The sequence below is a fragment of a genome, unplaced genomic scaffold, assembly GCF_019419815.1.
Source record: "Pyrus x bretschneideri cultivar Hongxiangsu unplaced genomic scaffold, Pyrus_bretschneideri_v1 Contig59, whole genome shotgun sequence".
NCBI classification, from domain to species: Eukaryota; Viridiplantae; Streptophyta; class Magnoliopsida; order Rosales; family Rosaceae; genus Pyrus; species Pyrus x bretschneideri.
Genome location: NW_025999797.1, coordinates 173401 through 195208, shown reverse-complemented (window position 1 = coordinate 195208; position 21808 = coordinate 173401). Strand labels below are relative to the sequence as shown.

The 21808-nt window shown below is 35.1% G+C and overlaps 1 long non-coding RNA gene across 1 annotated transcript; it reads left to right on the top strand.

Moving 5' to 3' along the window:
• The first annotated feature begins 8749 nt into the window (after positions 1–8749).
• LOC125471204 lies at positions 8750–10007 on the top strand. Its single transcript, XR_007253514.1, has 2 exons — positions 8750–9050; positions 9727–10007. It is a non-coding gene; the product is annotated as an uncharacterized LOC125471204 (long non-coding RNA).
• Positions 10008–21808: the final 11801 nt, after the last annotated feature.

Here is a 21808-nt window from a genome sequence, read left to right as displayed (position 1 = left end):
CATGCAAAGCAGAAATTGACCATGGAAATCCAGAAATCCAAATCAACCAAATCCACATAAAATTAATCTAGAAATCCCTAGAAAATTAATCACGAAATCCAAATCCAAACAATCAAAAGCTCTAAATCGTAAATCTCTAATTTGTAAAACCTCATTCGAACCCTAATTCAAAGAAAGCTTTAGAGATGATAGAGAAGAAAATGGGTCGATACTAGAGACGAGAGAGCTTCAAAGATTTGAGAAAGCTTTCGGCAGTAATAGCTCATTCCTCTTTCTGCTTCTCAACACGAAGAGTGCTACTCCATCCTCTTTCTGCTCCTTCCTCTCTTTGCTCCTTCCTCTTTCTGTTAGTGGGAGCCAAACGGCTCATTTTTTTTTAGTTGGGAAGTGGGAGCTTTCTTTTGAGTTGGGAAGTCCGAAAGCCAATTGAATTTTGTGCCTTTACTTTTTTTTTTATTTTTTTTATTAATATTATTTTATGCCTTCTGTTAGTGGGAGCCAAAAGGCTTTACTTTTTGAGTTGGGAAATGGGAACCGAAACCCAAAAGTCAATAGGAAACCGAATACTTAGGTATTTTTCGGGATTTCAGGATTATCGAACAAATGGGATTTGGAAACCAATCCTATACTGAAAATTTCGGTATTTTTCGAGATGGGATTACCGAACTTCGGGATGGTTTTGGTTTTGGGATATTTCGGTTTGGATTCGGGACTTTTTCAATTTGGTTTGGGATTTTTGGGAATTTTTTCCAGCCCTAATCCTTACACATTTAATATTTTGTAATAGACTAGTAGTGTATGGATGTTTGTTTATTAGGCTCTTATTTTCAAGTGTAGATGTAGTACTTAAACGACATGTGTTTTAATGTTTTGAAGTAATATTTATGTGGCAATGTGTGGTATGTGCAAATTTAAGAAAAAAAATATTTTTCTTAACGGGTCGAGTCACTTTACCCAACGGGTAAAGTGACCCGACCTGTTAAGAATCTGTTAAGATAACGGGTTTGACATGATACGACCCATTAAGATAACAGGTGTTACACGAAAACCACACGAACACGACATGATGTGTTTGCCAGGTCTACACACACCCAACATCGCCAGGATGTGTTTGCATCAACCCATCGAGGCTTTAGGCCTCTCGGTGCTCAGCCCACCTACAACCCTAACCTACTGTTTGGGCTTGGGAATTGTTTTCTAGATTGGCCCTCCAGTTTTGGGCTTGCCTTGGATCAACCTATATAGGCCTGTAGTATCCCAATACCCTCAACCCAATCTGGGGCTGGTTTCTCTTTTGTTTCAGCTCGCAGCTAGCTTGATGTTGGGCTTCTGTTCCTCATAACCCAAAAACTATTATTGGGTTATTTTCTTGGCTTAGCCCACAACCCAGCTTTATCTGGATTTGTTATTCATTTAACCTGAGCCCAATTTAGGCCTTATTTTTCTTGTGTGGCATGCAGCCAACATTAAATCATAAATGGCCTAGACATTATTTTTGCTTCTACGATCGACCATGTATCATCCGATCTATTGAATTAATTAAAAGTGACCAGCAATCCATTAATCTGATAAGACATCCAAAATTATTGGCTTGAAGCTCACTTTTGGACATTAACGATTCAATATTTTATTTCTTTTCTTTGAACTGCTGACTTTCTTTCATAGTCCCGAAGCACTGACACTTGAGTTCCTGAAGTAACCCAAATCCACTACACTTAATTATATATTGTATTTCGTATTCTTATAGGTACCCCCTTTTATGAACCGGAAGTTCATAACTAAACTCAAACCCGTAGTTTCGAATTTAGTGCTTTTGCAACCTGAAGTTTTCATAAAACAATACACCTATGAAAACCCAACGTTTTTCATGTAAACCATGTCTTAGAACTCGAATGTTCTAACTATGATGCTTATGGATGTTTTACTTCCTATACTACTATTCACAATCTTGTTTCCTCCATTCAGTAGATTTTCGAATCGTAACAAGTTCGATTTCACTAATTTGGGCGTTTCTTGACCGAAACCACTTTATGTGGGTACAAGAAGTGCATCTCCACTTGACTATCAACAAGTTGAGTAACCATTGAAGCCAACAATGGCATGGAAAAGCTGAATAAGCCTCCACCATGATCTTCATTCTAAGACTTATCCCGAAAGCATTACAAACGAAAATACCTCCCGAATGAGGATTCCATGGCTCTTTGACTCACTCTACAGACCGTTTAATCATGAAAAATATTGCCTGAAGCACACTATGATTACGTCCATGAATGAGTACGATTTTGAAGTTTATAAATGCGATCAAATTTTAACTGGAGAATACTTTTCTCGCCTTTTATGTTTTTAACTCGTTCCTGAAATGGCATTGTAGAAAGCAGAAGTTTACCAAATTTTTGGATCTGATTACTATCATAAATGTGAGAAAACGGTATAGACTTAGTTTTGGGTGAAGTTTACCGAATGGCAGTGCCTTGCTTCAGCAAGGATGCACTGACATGCATGTTCTGCTTCGACAGAGGTACATTGAATGGTATTGCTCTGCTTCGGTAGAAGACTACTGAACAGACCCCCCCCGGGGGCTTCGGTTGGAGCTTATCGAGCCCATCTAGGTCTGTCTTTCTCATAATCCAATTCCGAGTTTATTTTTAAAACATATGGTAGAATTAGGGCCCGCCAAGTTGTGGCATCATGCCCGAATCATGATCCTTGGCACTTAAGACCTAAAACTTCAAGAATAAGGGATAGTATTCCTGAACCACAACCCTACATAATCTACTTTTGTCTTGATGGAATAGATCATTGGTTATGCACCTGTTTATGCCCCTACCAATGTCGTTAAGGAGTACCATTCTAGTAGCCAATATGTGAGACTAATTTTGCTCCACCGAACACCGTTAGAAGAGTTGACTTTTGACATGGACGGCCTTGTTGGCCGAATCCCCTTAGTAAATTTTAGTTTATTTTGTGAACATTTTCCTATGTTCTTGGATTCACTTTTGGTATTTGTTTTAGTTATGGATAATTTTATCAATATTGTCCTTGAATATAAGTTAATTAAATCATGTTTCTAATACATGTGATCGAATTCAATTAAACACGTGGTTAGGTACGACTGTGGGAAAGTTAGTTGTCTGGATGAAACTACGCACACTAACTTTATACTTAAATCACATCTCTAGCAATGACTTCAGGTCTATCCAACCTGATTAAGAGTATTGGCATGCTTCTTGTTGTATGAATGGTACTAAATTACCATTTAAGAGACCTTATATTCTCCCCGTTCAAGAAGAACGTCGTTGAGTTTTAAGGATATTCGAGATGACAATGATCATGAATGAAACCACTGAAGAAAATAGAGTGTAATATCTTTGTACCACCTCCAAAAATGAGCCTAAAACGTTTTTTTTTTTGGGGCCAATGGGCTGCCTCCCAACTAGGAACACGTCACATGTGGTTGGCCTAGAGCCTAGTGATTAAGCGATTTACTTGCCTTGGCACAATTCACTTAGGTAGAACAATGATGCCACGACGCATCTTCTTACCCGAAGTAAGGTTATTGTGCCCACAAGCACACTTTGCCAAGTTTGCTCGTTGGGGAAATTGATTTTCTAAATTATCCCTAGCAAAGATATGAAACGACCCTTTTTTCATAGTGGATTCAAGGGAATATATGTGGACTAATCCAACCAACATGATGACCATATAAATACTTATGGTTTTGGTTGATGAATTAACAAACTGGTCACCTGTTTGTCCACACACATTGCTGCTAAACCTTCTGGCCAATTATCAGGGTTCATTACCCTAAGTATCTCATAAAGTCTGGAAGACTGGATAATGTCGGAGAGTTTATATCGACGGTTTTTTATAAGTATTGCACATCTTTTGGGTTTATAATTGGACATCGAATTCCCATGCTTACCCCAAAATAGCTTCGCATAGTGATCATAAAGCACAATTTAAATGATCGTCTGAACCTTGGTGAACGCACCAAGCTTTCGATTTCTGCCTATGGCTATGCAATCTTATACGTAGTTATATCAGTCCACCTTGAGGCCCATTACCACCAAACATTTTCGACATTACAATTGGTTACTAGGTACCAACCTGACATTTCGTACTTACACATTTGGGTGTGCATTCCATGTGCCAAGTTGCGCCACTGCAACATACTAATATGGGTCCTTAAACAAGGATGTGAATCTTTGTCAATCATGATTCTCCTTCATATTAGTTCTCTTTAGAGCCCTTGTAAACGATCTCTTTACCACTCATTCGTGGATTATCACGTCAATGAGATAGTTTTCCCACCGTTAGAAGGAAAATGTTGTCCATTGTGTCTCATCTCGATTTTCGTACCGCACAAGTGTGATAAGCCAGTGCGATGTATTCTAGCTTTCAGAATGTTGCTCCAGATGCATTCCTCTAATCTAGTTAAAGTGACGAGATCATATACCACCTACAAACATGCATGCAAGGATAGATGTACTTAACGTACGTCGAATCAACATCCCTGAAGGGTGTGCCGCCCCTATATGATGGTTTGGTCGTCCCTGTTAGACGACCCGATGCATCGGCAAATAGCTAAGATCTGTCTTAGCTTGAAGCACGACAGATCACTCGGTTTATAGGATTTATTTCCCTAGAAGAGGAAGGTTATGGCACAAAATGAATCCATACTCGATCGCTATCTCAAATCATTTCCATCTTATAAGATTAAGCTGGATTACTTTTGAGACTAGAAGTTCTTAGTCCAATATACTTGGTTGGATGAGATAATAGAATGCACACCTTATGACATAAGGTTTCTCTCAAACGCCCTGTGACTAACTGCAGTATTACGAATGTGGTTAGTGTTTCTTTATGGGGATATAGATATGGAGATTTACAAGTAAGTTCCCGAAGAATTACATGAACTGACTCAAATGGTTCCAAACCACGAAACACCCTCTTAACTCGTTTAAGGCGTTCACTTACTGATTTAGGCAATCTAGCGGATGTGGTATACCCGTCTAAATGATTATTTGATCAATTAGGGATATGAATTATGCCATTGCATGTTAAACTATGAAGTCATATTTTGAATTGCTACAGTTGCAGGTTCTGTCGATGACATGCATCTCTCTAAGACTTTAGAAGAGCTCGAGAAAATTGTCTCGCATCTAAAGATGGAATTTGAGATGAAAGATCTTGGAAAAACTCGTTTATGCCTTGACCTGAAGTTGAAGCATTGTTCTGACGGTACTTTGGTCTACCAGGCTAACTACACATCGAAGGTGTTACCTTTTGATTATTCCTATGATCTTCCAACGCTATATGAAAATGAGACCCTTGAAGAGGTTATGGAATTCGAAGTTCCATATCTGAGTTCAACTTTGCACATTGTTGTACTTAGCTCATTGTATTAGATAGCATCTCCTTCACTGTTAATTTATTAGTAAATATACAACATTGCACCTACACGCATCCATTGAATTGGTATTAAAGACGTTTTTCCTCTACCTTGAAGGTACTACAGATTTAGGCTAATCCCAACACATCCTGAGTGGAACTAACCCCTTTGATCCTCGAAATGATATTTGCCTTGTTTGTTATGCTAACACTGGTTACTTATCAAACCCGCACAAGGCACATCCCTAAATGGTTATATCTTTACCGTTAGGGATATCGCAATATCTTAGAGGTCCACGATATGACCTTAGTTGCGAAATCTTCAAAACGTTCCAAGACTCACCTCACTTCACTACGCAACACATGAGACATGGTTGAGAGCTCTTGTTGAGCATGTTCGAAGTACTTGTTGTTTTCATCTATCGTTAAGTCCTGACGACGATCCATGAAGATTATGCCGTATGTATCAACCCAACCAAGACATGATACCTCAACGAAGTCAACGCCAAGACATATTGTGTCTAAATCCACATCTTCAAAGCATCAGAAGGTTGAAGTCATGCAAGCCGATCCCAGACAATCTTGTCGACCTTTACACAACGTCACTGCTAAAGTCAACCTTCCAAAAGCTTGTTCGAGGAATTAGTATGCCTAACTATTCATATGCAATGCTTGTAGTTCTCATTTGGAAGTTTCGTCATACTCAGGGGGAGTATCCAGAAGTATACTCATTTGATCTTAATGTACTCTTTCCCTATGATTAGGAGCATTTTTCCCACTGGGTTTTTGCTACCTAACTAGGTTTTGACGAGGCACCCATCCTAGGTTGATCATACCCTTGTGAGCTCTTCTAATTGCATCCGGAAAACGTATAGTTTTGACTTAATGCAACTTCTCACTTTTCTCCTAAGTTTATGAGTTTTTCTCCCACCTTGGGTTTTACCATAGTGAGGTTTTGTGAGTTTTACCTTTTATGCATTCTTCCGTTGATTTGAGACTTGCATTCGCTCATTGTGCCAACGACTTCATCAACTGTACTTACTTCATTGCTGAAGACTTGATATGCCATTTGTTTAAGTATTTACACACTCAAGGGGAAGTGTTGCAATCATATTAGATTAAGAATGTGATCGTGTAAATCCTATCATATCTGGTATATCCTTATGAGATTCTACCATATCTCTTAGACTATATAATATCCTATTAGAGTAGTAATCCTATTGGGGTAAGGAATTTACCTTCCTTACTACTATAAATAAAGGCACAATGGGGTGAGATAATATACCTCACAATTACACATCTCTCTCTTTCTCTCTATACCTTATAGTTCAGTAAATTAGACCTACAACAAATCTCAATTTAAAACCTAATTATTAAGTTGATCAAGACCCCACGTCTAATACGACAAGCCAAATAATTAATGGTTTCATTGGTGAGTACTGGCGTAATTTCCGTTGCATATAGAGCAACCAAGCAATTGAAACACGATACGATCATCAAATGCACATCTTGACAGAAAAAGTTGGTTTCCTTCTATCTTCAGACGATCACAGTACAAACTCTCCGCTTACTCTTATTGTTCTTGTAGCCAATTGGCTCCTCCTCCATTTCCTTATTTATATCCCTAAACCATGCAACTTCCCTAACTACTTTCAATTGTCGTTCTATAAGCTCAAGATTAATGTTGGTCCATTTTGATGTATTTTTCATGCATTAAATAACTTAAACCACGTTGAGGCATATCAGATTGGGGATCATACACAGTTTCGTATGTCAAGGAAAAAAATTGTTTTCACCAATTGTTGTAGTGTATTTTATATGACTTCTTATCATAAAAGTTTCAACGCGTATCAAGTCTGGCATGTAATCAAAACATTAAAATATATAAGACTCCAAAATCTCTTCAGCGTATATCCTTCCTATATCTCTCACTATATTACCCATTAGATCAAAGAACTTAAAGTTTTTACCAGTCTCATCTTCTAGATAAAATAATAGATAATTTGAAAAAAAAAAAAAAAAAAAATTAAAGTCTCAACTTCTGGATTGAAAATATAGATAACTTCAAAATTAAATTTTCTGTTTAAAGACAATGACTCTTCACTTTCAGATCCATATACGACAAAATCGATATCAATAGACACAATAAACTGTATAATCTCCTTTCCATAACATGCACCAATTGTGCATCCGATTCAAATGACACACGATAACTCTTTATACTCTAATCCTCTAACCACTTAAAAACTTCCAATAATCAATATGAAAATTTAAATTTATTTTTAACTATTACCTTAACTTACAAAACAATGCTTAGGTAAACCTGTCATTCTTGTCGTGTTTTTCGTGTTTGTGTCGTTTTCATGTCATACCCAATAGCTTAACGGGTCGTATCGTGTAATACCTGTTAAAGTAAATGAGTAATATGATCCGATCCGAAATCAACCTGTTAATATTACGAGTGATTACATTTTTCACATTCTACAATAATTATTATTAATTTTGCACTCAATGTAAAAACCAATGTTCATGTGATTTGGAGGGTTTTAAAAATCTAAATGATCATGTAACCATCGTCTCAGTGTTGAGGATGTAACCATCGTCTAAGCGTTGAGGTTATTATCGTGTGACCAGATAATGACCCGATTAGTTATCGTGTTGATCCAAAACCCGTTATTTTCGTGTCGTGTTAACGAGTCGTGTAAGAAATTATTAGGTCTATATGCTTAGGTACGACAAAGTAAAACTACAGAGGCACACCATCTTTCTTTAGTATATAACTATGTTCACGAAGGGAACTGTTATTAGCACTTCAAAAATCTCATTCTATACTCCTTGCAAGTGTATGTTTTTCCTAATCATAAAAAATTTGGAGTGTCAAATAAGATTTTTAAAGTGCAAATAACAATTATCTTCACGAAAACAGAAAATATATATTTTTTTCTTTAAAAAAAAAAAAAAGCAACTTACATTACAATCCCCCGTGAAGACAAACACGAGATATGATCCTCTTGCATGCCTCATGAGTAACTCAATTCTTGTTTTAAAATAAACTATAAAACTTTGTGCAAGACTTAAGTTTTTCCGAGTTTCAATGGATTTTGACTAGGGCTGGAATAAAATTCGAAAAATCCCAAACCGAATCAAAAAATTCTCGAAACCAAATCGAAATTCACGAAAATTTCAGTACCCAATACTGAATTGATCCCGAAATTTCGGTATGGGAATCGGTCTCAAGTTTTTGGGATTTCGGTAATCCCAAACCAAACCGAAATATATATATATATATATATATATTATTTAATTTTTAAATATATATTTAGAATTTTAATAGTCATTGGATTCTGTTGAGATTTAATCTCAACCGTTGAATATAAATCAAAGTTATCAAAGTTTCTGACTCTCTCTCAGTCTCTTGACACTCACCTCAGGTCCTCACCTCAGACTCAAACTTCACCACTCTTTTTGCCGATTTGCGATTTGTCTCTCCTCCTCCCACATCTGTCGCCTGAATCCCGAATCTACCCACACCACCAGTCCTTATTCCTCTCAGTCCTCACTCCTCACCTGAATCGCGCCTTCACCTGAATCTACCCACCCGAATCCGGCTCCTGAATCAAGCTCTCGGTCTCAGTCCACACTCCTTCTCACTGCAAAAGGTAAGAAATTCCTGCAATAAACTCAACCAAAGTTCATACAAATTGTTTGATTCCAAATTCAATTAGGGATTTTGAATTTGGGTTTCTGAATTAGGAATTTCTGAAATTAGGGTTTCTGAATTAGGGCTTTTGGAATTAGGGATTTTGAATCGACGGAGAGATTGTAGAGGGAATGAGAGGTTAAAGGGGGGCAGGGAGCCTGACATAAATGTTTTCTAAAATACCTTCTGCAATCAGAGCTTTTTTACTTTTGTTTCTTTGTTCCTTGTAAAACGTTTTCCTTCTTTTTACCGTGTTTAAGATCCTTGTCTTCTACCATTTAGTTGTGAGCTTTGATGGTTTCTCTTTATAGAAATCAATTATCTTGATTGTCTACTTGAATTCATTTATATGGATTTTAGCGAGGTACCCCATTCGTTCTTTTCAACCGATTATGGTTATGTATATATTCTTATAGGCTATGCGAATGCATCTCCAATATGAATTGCGTATGATTTATCCTTCATGGTGTGAAATCATGATTTCTTTTACTATTTAGAACAAGAAAAGAAACCTTGATTTGAACAATTCGTTATGAAATCTAATTTGGTAATTAATTTAATTTAGTGTTTTGAAATCTAATTTCTGTCTTCCTTTTGAAATTTAATTTAGGGTTTGGAATTAATTTTGTTTGCAGAGTTCACTTCTTCCTTGGCCTTCCACAACCCACCTCAGGCATCCTCAGGCATATTTGGTTAAGTTGAGATTGTGAGTTTTGCATATTCGTTTGATTTTATTCTTTAACATCTGGTAGTTTATAGAAATTGTTCAATAAGTGGTACTTTATTAATTATTGACATCTGAAGTTGTGCTTCAACGACAATTACAGAGAATATGAGTGTTTCAAGGTTGTTTCCATTGAGGAGCTGGGTTGTTTATAGAATAGAATTTGAATCTAGTCTTCTTCGTGGGCATCTATCTACTGCATCAAGTCTAGAGAGTTATCTTTTTCTGTTATTTGTTCTGTTTAAAGAGCAGATATTGGTTCTTGAGACTTTCATCCTACTCGTACTCAGCAATACATGGAAATTTCTTGCAGGAAAGTTGTCAGATTGGCACATTGCTTTTGAATAGGCAGATTGTGCAAATTGGCAGATTAGTAGAAACAAATAGGTAGATTGGGCCTGCCTATATGTCAATTTTTCAATATAAAAGGTTGAATTTTAGCCCAAAAACATAATATGTCAAATTTTTATCCAAAAGTCCAAAACCATTTCGGGATTTCCGAAAATTTGGTTTGAGATCGGTATTGAAATTGGAATTCCCAAAAATTGCGGTTTGAGAATCAGGACAAGGATTTTGGTATGTGATCCCATACCAAACCAACCCTAATTTTGACAGCCATATTCTGACATAAATTTTCACTGTCCTACTCCCATATTAAGACACTAGTAGCTAACAAAAAAATACATATTTATTCAGGTTTTCACAACATGAAATCTGGCACGTGGGCAAATGGCAAATTTCAATGATGCCCATATAAAATTTGTAACAATGCGGATAGGAAACCTGAATTAATGTGTTTTATTATTAGTTACAGGAGCCTCAATATAAGATAAGAATCAGACAAATATTACGAGAACTAAAATTCCCCTCCAAGAATCTCAGTAATTTAAGTTGGGAGCATTTTTGCTCATCCCCATTTAGTGTGGTGTATGTTCATCATTCTATTTATTATCATTAGATGAATTTGAATTTCGAGATTCATGTAGTAGATAGACACAAATTTTAAAATTCAAAATTATTTAAAGATGATAAATAAGATAGTACGTATATACCACACTAAATGATGATAAGTAAAAATGCACTCATTTAAGTTTGAGTGGTAGTCAATGGAAATTAATGTCACAAGATGGCTAATCACAATCCTCTGCAACTCGTGAAAATCTAATACTGGTACAAAATTTTATGGTTTATGCTTAAAATAAGAATTAAGTATTCAAAAGACATATTTCGTATTTGATGGAAGTGTCACCTCACGGAAGACCGCAAAATAAGTTGCTTATCGTATATTTTTTTTTTCACTTTTAAAATAAAATTTTAATATTTTATGTTTTCATCAACGTAGTTTTGTACTAAAATGGTGAAACTGTACTTCTCTCGTCCGTGATACCAAAGTACTTTTTCATAACTAACAGGGCAGTTGTAGTTAAGGTAACCGTTAAAAAAATGAATAATTTTGTAATGACTATTGATTACTGAAATTTTTATAAAATAAAATTTACGTGATAAAAGTATATGAATGTAAGATCGTGGCACCATTTGAAGCGGATGCAAAATTGGTGCATCTAATTGGGCGGGGATTATAAAATTTATTGTGTCTGATACCGATTACATCGCATCTAGATGTGAAAATGTAAAACCTTATCTCTAAACAGAAAATTTAATTTTTTTTTATATTTTTTTATTTTTAAATTATCTATAATCTTAATCTAGAAGCTGATACTTTTTTTTTTATATATTTTTTAAAATTATTTATTTATCTTAATCTAGACCATGAGAGTTGTGCAAATTGTAAGTTCTCCGATTTAGTGAGTAATTAAGTAAAATTATACGAATGATTTACACATAAAAAGATTTTGGAGACTTGTATACTTTCAGGTTTGGATTACATGCTAAACCTGAAGTGCGTTATTTGGAGAAAGTTAAGCTCATGCGAAGGCATATGAAATAGACTATAGCAATTGGGTGCGAAGAACTAAATCTACATATTGAAAAGGAGATTGAAAAGAAAACAACTTGTGAAAATGCGGTTATTTAAGATAAATTTAAGAAAATATTTTATACTTTACATATCAAATTGTGTATGATCTCCAATTCGATGTCTCAATGTTGTTTAATTTATATGATGTATGAAAAATATATCAAGATTGGCGACATTGATCTTGAGTTTATATAGTAGTTTAGGAAATTGGAAGGTTTGGGGATGTAAATGAAGAAATGGTCAGGAAGGAGAAGCCAATCAAGAACAAAAAGAAAAAAGCAAAAACTGTATATGATTATCGTTTGAAGGGAAATGACGGAAAGGACTATAGGTCCTGCAGATTAGTATCCCACACATCCTACAGATTCTCAATCACTGCAGAAAGGATGGAAAGAATCATAGGTGAGAAAACAAATTGTTTTTCTATGTTTCATGTGTGTGTGTTAGTTTAATTAGAAAAGTATGGATAATGGATGCGAAATGAACAAACTAAGCATGGTTATATATATATATATATATATATATATATATATATATATATATATATAATGGATGTTTATAGTAAATTATTAACAGTTTTAACTCTTTTACATTTTTTTTGTTGTTCATAAATTAAGCAAGCTTCTATCCAAGCATGGTTGCAGCAGCAGTAGCGATTCGACTTGGACCATGTTTGCGTTATTGAAAATGCATCCATCAGGACCAGGGTATAATATAATATAAGAGAGTCTTGAAGCAAGCAAAAGATAATTAAATAACCTATGTAATAATTCACAATTCACGTACATATAATAAGTCAAATGATGCATCAAGATTCATGATAGAAGTTAAGTAACTCTATAACTCATAGTAAAAAATCAAGATTCAAGCATGCAAGCAGCAAGCGAAGACAGTAAAAAGACACCAACACCAATACCTGCATTATTTCATGTAACTGACTCATTAAATTTCAAAATGTCACTCAATTCATCATAAGACAAACCAATTTCTAAATCTCCAATTGTATAAATTTAGGGTTTCTAAAACTTTTTTTTTTAATCTAATTATAGATATTCGTTTAACAAAAAAGGATTAAATAGATAGAAAAACTGCTACCAAAACCCACCATCCCTAAAACCAAGGGCTCATTTACTAATCCGTAATCAGATTGAGAGACATTGAATTGAGGAGAAATTGGATTGAAAAGAAATTGAAACGAGGTGAAATCAAAATCAAATTCCTGTTAAAATTGTTTACTAAAATAGGCTGGAATCGGAGTACAAATGATATTGATTTATATAAACTGTTTACTAATTCACATAAATCAGAATGAAAATTAATGTGATTACTAAAATACCCCTATTGTAACTAATTTATTTTATATCTAATTATTTTTAGTAAAATTTATATTTTTTCATTTTTAAGTAGCGAGAATAACTATTTTTTTTATTTTCTAGTAACCTTTATTCTTTCATTGCTCCTTACCAGTTACCAACATAAAACAAACCCTAAAAAAAAAAAAAAAAAATTTACTTCCTGTCCTCTCTCTCCCCCATCTCTCTGCTGCCGTGCCGACCCATCCATTTCTAAAAGTTCCCAGGCACCTCTCTTTCTTCTCCTATCTAAAATTCCCCAGGCATCTCTCTCGTCTACGTCTCTTCCCCATCTTTCTCTACTACCGACCCACCCCTAATTGCGAGACCACCATCTTCCATGTTCTTTGGTCTTCATTGGGAATGCTAGCCTTGTCAAACAAAGGCTTGAAGGCAGCACCTATGGCCGGCCATCACCATCGCAAGGGCTGCAAACACTGACATTATTCTCATCTTTGGAGTTTGAGGGTATTATCGGTATAAAATTTGGATTCCTGATGAAAACCATTTCCAGGAATCCAAATACCTCCTCCCACTCAAGAATCGGACTCCGGCCATTTCAGGAATTGAATTCCTGATTTTATACGGGTCCCACAATCATTTTGATTCCTGATGGTTTGGTAAACGCTGGAATGGTCGGGGATATGTGCAATTCCCGTTCCCACCATTTCATTCCCCTTTGGTAAACATGCCTAAGAGTCAAGAGATTCCTAGACTTCATCTGTACATTCTTCAAAATTGTGCAAAAATTACCTTAATAGACAAAGCCACGGAGGAAGACAACCTAAGTTGAAGAAGGAGAAGATCAAATAGACTGCGAAGAAAGAGAGACAATCGCGGGAAATGGGAGAAACGGAGATGAAGTCACCGCCATGATGAGAGAAAGATGAGGGCTTTTCTTATCGGCGAACATATAAACAAAAAAGAGTAAAGAAATATGAGATGTTATTTAAGGACTAGGAAAAAAATGGAATATAGAATAATAATTAAATATAATTACGTAATGTATCTAAACTACATACTAATAGAATCTTAAGGGTAAGTTTGTTGCACCGGATTATTTCGGATCAAACTAGCTTCAGGGACTAAGATAGACTAGCTTAGACTAGACTAAGATTGACTAGCTTAGTGAAGCATTTGGTGCAGTGTCAGACTAAGAAGCAAGATAATGAAAATAGTATTGTCACTAGTTTGGTGTTTGCTTAGACTAAGACGACATTATTGTTCTATTTTATTTGCTTTTTTTTAATAAAGATATTATTAAAATTAATAATACTGGATGAGAGTAAGACTCAATAAAAATACAAAAACCAAATTTTCTTGCCAATGAAAGTAACATACATGATTCAAGAGTAGCATTGTTCCAAACATCAATATAACAAAGTGTTCTCCCAACAATCGACAGGGTTAAGGATGCTTTTCTTAATTATTCACCCTTGGTTTTATAGATTAAAGTTAAAGGTGTTGGTTTATACTTGTATTTGAGTAGAACGAAAATTGATGTCTGACAAGTTCAATTTTTTACTCAATTGTGAAATAATTACTTGGAATTGCTCTTGTATGTATAAGCCAATTTCAGTCTATACCATGACAATTGCATTCAATCCCAAGACCACAATGATGTGAGGCACAATGACAAATGGATAGTTGTGCATTGATCATTGCTACATTTGGATTCCTAGCACGTAAATTAGCTTGCTCCAACTAGTTTGAAGAAAACTAGTAACAACATGCAAAAGGAAGAGATCATGAACAATTTATGCATTCCTAAGCTAGTAATAACAATAATCATGCGTATGGAATTTTTGTTTTGTTTAATTAAGCGCATATATACATATATATACTAGTAATTATACAACATCCTCTATTAATAATATGCAAAAATATAAAAAAAGAAAGGAGCAATTACTTCATCATTTCATTTCATTGCACAAGTCAATCTTTGTCATTGACTGACTCTCTAAAACATCATTCACTAAACTTTCCGCTAGGATATTTTACAAAATGCTAGTTAACTATAGTATAGCATTCCAAAGTAGATCCCCATAATTTACAAAATCCTAGTTAACATTAGCCAAAATATTTCACAATGCAAGGCTAAGTTAGAACTCATAACCTAAGATTGTACGATTAACAAAATAGATCCATGTCAAAAGGCACCACATAATATAAGCATCCGCTTGCTTTGTAACTTAAAAGCCTTTGGACGAACACTTTCTTGAGTTCTGAATCTATTAACCTGAACACTCCTACAATTTGTGGTTTTTCCAAAATAAGAGTCAATCCATGAATTTGATCCATAGGAGAAAGACTCATTACTTTAAGTTTGTTAGCTATGTCACTATGATCTGCAATACCTTGAACTATAGCTTTATTTACCATTTGCATCCTTTTCTCACTTTCAACACAAAATTCTTTCAGTCCATTGATAATTGCCTCAATTCCATTGCTTGAACTTCCCGTAGCTCTTTTTCTCTTTCTTTGGCTATTTGCAGGTTGGTTGCTTTGTTGGCTTTTCTGGTTCACTGGACAAACATTATTTTCAACTCCAATATCACTTGCATCAACCTGATTATGACTTTGTTCTTCCATCATTTCAGCACGGGTTTCGGCTACTTTACCCGTGCCCAATCCTTTCCAAATATATATATGCAAATCTATCATACAGTGGAAAAGGTTTACTTCTCCATCCATCGGCTTCTTTATTTTCTAAGATTATATCAACATAGCAATACTAAAATTTAGCATGCGTAACAAATATAGTTACAAGAATATAACTACTGTATAAATAAAATAGGATATAAACCTGCACATAAGTTTGCCATGCGTCATCACTGTCAACTTCAATGCACTTTTTGACATCATTCCATGCAAATCCACTTGTGTTTATCATGTCAAGGACCAAACAATATGTTTTTTTTCCATTTCTTCAACTTTGACTCAATATGTGGAGTTGCCTTTATATTTGAATAAAACATTGACAACTTTCGCTACTTCAATCAAAGTTCATAGTTTGAAAGCACATGTGTCACATCGTTGCCTCCGAGCAACAAAATCCTCAAGAACAGATAGTAATGCTTCTTCCTCAAATGCTTCCCATTTACACCTCCTTCCTTTTGGCTCTTGAGCATCATTCAAATTAGTCTCGTTATCCATACCTAAACAAAAAATATTTGAATGTACTAAAGTACAATACAAAGAATCAATTTGCATACTATCCAATCAATAAATCGAATTACATTCAATGATGAGCAATCTAATCATTTTACTAATATACAACATATGCATGATAAAAAGGAAAACTAAAATAAAATGTTATCATTAACACACATAGCTAGTTCGGTTGCTAGCTCCTAATTGCTCTCCACTCATTATACATTTTCTGAGCCATGGCATTTCTCTTTGCAGTCCACTGATCAGATGTTCCAACACTACCAACATATTCACCTTCTTCCGTATTTTGTCCATCTTCTATTATTGGCAAATTCTCCATTGGATCTGCAAACATCTCTTACCTAATAAGATTGTGTAGTAGGCAACAAGTGGTAATTATTCAACCATGTGTCCTTATCGGATAGAAAGATGAACTCCTTAATATCACCCACCTTCCTTTTAGCAAGCAAAAATAGCGTTCAATTACATTCCTTGCCTTAGAATGCTTCATGTTAAAATATTCTTCCTTATTGGAAGGTGTTCGTCCCTCCCATTTAGATAAATGATAAGGTATTCATCTATAGGGTGCAAGGAATCCTTCACCATTTGTATAACCACCATCTACAAGGTAATAATAACTAATAATAATAATAATAATAATAATAATAAAGACCCTATTAGTATTTTGTAGTTCACAAACAAAACTAGATCTAACTTACAAATTTGAGACTAACTAATAGTCTTCATCGCTGGAACCTTTAAATTATTAGGCCTAGTAATTGCATTATGTAGCACTCTAGAGTCTAATGCAGAGCCCTCCCACCACGGAAACACATAGATGAATTGCATATCCCCTAAACAAACACCTAACACATTAGTTGCGACTTACCCTTTCTTGTTCTGTATCTAGGTTTGTTAATTTCAGGTACATGCACATAAATGTGGGTTCTATCTAATGCTCCCAAGCAATTCTAAACAAAAAATAAGCTTTTGTTAATTTATACAAAGGGAATATCTAGTTAAAGCTTAGGGAAAATTGAAAAATTATCAACATACCTTAAAACACCGCCACCTATGATCTGTAGAATCAATAGGCACAGGCTGAGAGACTTTTAGTATGATCCTTGTAATCGCAAAATTCCTTGCAATACACTATTGAAATACCTACTTATAGTTTCTCCCAACCTATAAAATCTACCATGAATACTACGATTCCTAGTATGATGTGCTAGTATTTGTAAAGTAATACACACCTGCTCCTCTAGAGACACTAAACAATCATCTTTTACCTCCCATCTTGACGAAGGAAGTCACATAATATGCCAAAAGTCCTTCTATCCATTCTCAATTCGTTGACACATTCAATATCAGTATTCCCTATTATACCATTTAGATAACAAAAACTAATATGTTGTCTAACAAGTGAACAGTTAGTCAAAGTGCGTTGTTCAACATGTCTTTGTTTGGCCCTGAGCATTAGCAACACAAGAATCGTACAAATGCAAATTGTCTCTAAATGAGACATCTGTAACAATAAGATCAATAAAAATTTATTTCTATCCATATCTATCCAAACTAAAAAAAAAAAGGAAAAAAAAAATGAGGACATGATATATGTAATATCATTGTTATTAAAGGTGATGGAATAGAAGTAATTATGATATCAATTGAATTAGATCAAAAGAATTCATGATACAAAGCAACTGGATCACAAGGTTGCAAGTTACTGACAATGACATAATAAGGGACATCAAGTTTGTGTACTGACAATGACATAATACGAGACATCAAGTTTATGCTCAAGGGATGCATGGATGGAGCATTTGTTTGTACTCAAGGGACATCAAGTTTGTGTCTTAAATGCACTTTTATATAGGAGTGATGCATACATGTAGTGTAGGCATGTGAGCGCATCAATAAAAGAAAACTAATAAAATGAAAACTGAACAAAGAAATAGATAAGAATGAAATCTTCTTTTCACAAACCAAGTTCTGTTTTGTGAATTTGTAACTGCAAAAACAATAAAGAACCAATCAGAATACAAGTGAAGCTAAAGTCCAATATTGGTGCCTTTATCTGAAGGAGATATGCATACGATATGGTTAAAAAAGGTTGAAGATGGCGAGGTCCTGGAACAAACCTAACTTTTTGTAAGATGTATATTAAGGCACTCGATGCTAGATATCTTTAGTTGTACACCTAGAACGTAAATTCTGATATTTATGAAAATAAAACTTCACCTTGATCACATTAAGGCAGTGTAGATATCTCCATATATAACCACTTTCATATTAACAAGTTGATGTGCTAATATACACGTTGTGAGGAACATGTATGAATACATGCCTCCAAATGGCGAGCATGGTAATCGAAAAATTTCAGATTCACTTTTAAGAAGAAAATCCTCACCACCACCACCACACCAAAAAGTAAGCATATGCAAAGATTAGTTCATAAGACAAAAAAAAAAACTTGAAACTCTAGTCCAACCTGATACCAAAAACTCTAGTCCAACCTGATACCAAAATCCGTTGAAACTAGACCTAAATTACAAATTTAACTTTGCATCCACCCTTACAGCAACAATTTCATGATGATTATCATCATTTTGGTACTGAAAATGGCATAAAATGTGAAAATCCCAAATTCTAATCTCAATTTGACCCTAAAAATCAAAACCCTAAATTGTTCAAGTGTAGAGGTCTATTATTGAAAATTTCTCAAACCCAAAACACCTAAATCAAATAAAGCCCAGTAATATCACGATCTGCAAAAAAAATCGAAGAAATAATGTCGGATTAGAAGTTTACCAAACAAGAGGAGCAAATGAGGGCGAGCAGGATGCAGCTGAGGGCGAGCAGGACGCAGAGATGAGGATGAGGAGGAGGACGATGAGGGAGCAGGGCAAGGAGGGAGCAGGGTAAGGATCGAAAGATGTGTGACGACGCTCTCTCTCTCTTAGGATGAGCAAGGTTCTCTCTCGCAGAAGTGCATGAGGTCTTATGAGTCCGGGGGTGTTTAGGGTCATTCGTTAAGAACTCCTAGCGAAGGGTTTAATCCTAACGAGTCGGATTTAATCCCATTAAACCTAATCCTTGTGCATACCAAACATCAGACTATTAGTCTAGTCTAGTCCAGTCCCACCTAAGAAGGTCAAACAAACACCCCCTAATTGTCATCCAAAATCTTGTGAATTACCATTTTAACCCTCTGTTGATGCACAAAATCGATGAGATTTTGGAACAACGTAGAATGTCAAGTTTGTGACCTTTGCTCAGTTGTTCCGGTCACCTAGTGTTGATAATGTGTAAAGAGATAGAGATACGGAAAGAAACACAAGATGTACGTGGTTCACTCTAAGTTTGGCTATGTCCACGGGATAGAGGAGTTCTCATTAAAAGTGAAGGGTTTACACAAATACATAGGTTCAAGCATAACCATCATTTATGGGTTTTAATGACTAGTTTAAGTACAATAATGACATTAGGGATTAATTGTAGGAGAATGGTATTCTTTTATAGTTGAGTAGAGTCTTCAGACTTTGTCCGTGGTCGAAGTGAGACTCTATGAGCTTTATTCTGACATTAACATGTGTCGTGCAGTGATTGGCCTCTTGGTGGGAGGAAAACTCTTGCACTTTGGCAGGGGTACCTCAGCATGAACCCCTCAGCCTTGAAGGTATGAAATTGACCGGTGCTTGGTAGTTTCGTGATTGGTCACGTATGGTACAAACACCCTCTAACTGAAGCTGAACATGAATAAGAAACCAGGGCAGAAATGTAATTTCGCACAACCAAAATTCTGCGGTTTTTTTTTAAAACCTCACCTACATGTGATTCTAACATATTCTAATTAAAAAAATCAAATTAAAAATTAAATCTCTCTCTCTCTCTCTCTCTCTCTCTCTCCCCCTTTTTATTTTAAAAACAATATTTGACAAAAATAAAAATTATATTTCTCATACAAAAAGTGTGTGGCATTTGCTAGTAATTATATATATATATATAAATTAACAGATATATAACATAATATTAATAATATCGGTTTGGTACAGTATACTACCGATAAAGGTTTTGGGTATCATTACTGCACTAAAAGTGTATGGTTCAATATAAATACCGTACCCATTATCAACTGGAACTAAGTTTCGACATAAATTAGGTATAGTAAGACTGGTACCGTAATTTGGCAAAAAAAAAATAATTACCCATAAATATATATGTATTGCGCATTGTGTTAGATGAAATTATATGAAGAAAGGTGGAGGCGCCGACGGTGCAAAAGTAAAATTACATAAGACACAAATGCACAACTTCACAAAAAAAAAAAAAAAAAAAAAAGGTTCCTGATTCCTTCTCCCTTCGGATGATCATCACGCAGTCCCCGCTTTCTCTTCTTGTAACAGATAGCTTCTCAACCTCGACCAATTCTCATCTGTATCCCTAAAGCTTACAATTTTCTCCTTCAATTATGGTCCTAGAATCCAAAGATATTAATGTTGCTGATTTTGAAGTTCCTTTCATACGTCTTATAGCATAAACATCATTGAGACATATTAAACTAGAGATCATACACAGTTTAATATGTAAATACATTATAATTTTCTCATATGAAAATAATCTTTTTTTCATAAGTTGTAGTGTTCTTTCCGATCCCATTTCCAATTTGCCCACCTAATTCTAGCCAATTGCTATAGTGTAATCTTATGCATTCTCATCATTCCCCGAACACTGTAATGCTTAACTTATTCCATATTAACAAACTCGACGTTTGCATGTAATCGCGACGTTACTAAATCGAAAAACTTATGTATTATACTAAAGATTTATGCGGAAAAAACTTTTGGAGACTTGTATACTTGCAGGTTGTGATTACATCAAATCTAAAATGCATTGACTTTGAACAAGTTAAGCTTTACAATGCTCGGGGAATGATAAGAAGTGTGACATCCCACATCGTTCAGGGAAGTGATCCTTATACGTATATTCTCATCTCTACCTAGCACAAGGCCTTTTGGGAGCTCACTGGCTTCGAGTTCCATTGGAACTCTGAAGTTAAGCGAGTAGCGCGCGAGAACACTCCCATGATGGGTGACCCACTGGGAAGTTCTCGTGTGAGTTCCCAGAAACAAAATCGTGAGGGTGTGCTGGGGGCCCAAAGCGGACAATATCGTGCTACGGTGGAGTCGGACCCGGGAAGTGGTTCCGCCTGGGTCGGGCACTGGAAAGTTCTCGTCTCCCAAAAACAAAAAAAAAATATATATATATATATATAGACACACACAACACATATGTTCAATTATATATATATATATATATATATATTTATAATGTCATAATGCCCATCCAATATGTATATATTAACAGTTTAACTCTTTAATATTGAAGACGTTGAATAAAGAGAAAAAGACATGTATTTGAAATTTAATTAGACTAGTTTAATTAGAAAAAGTACAGATAATAGATGTGAAATGAACTAATTGAGCATGGTTGGATATATAATGGATGTA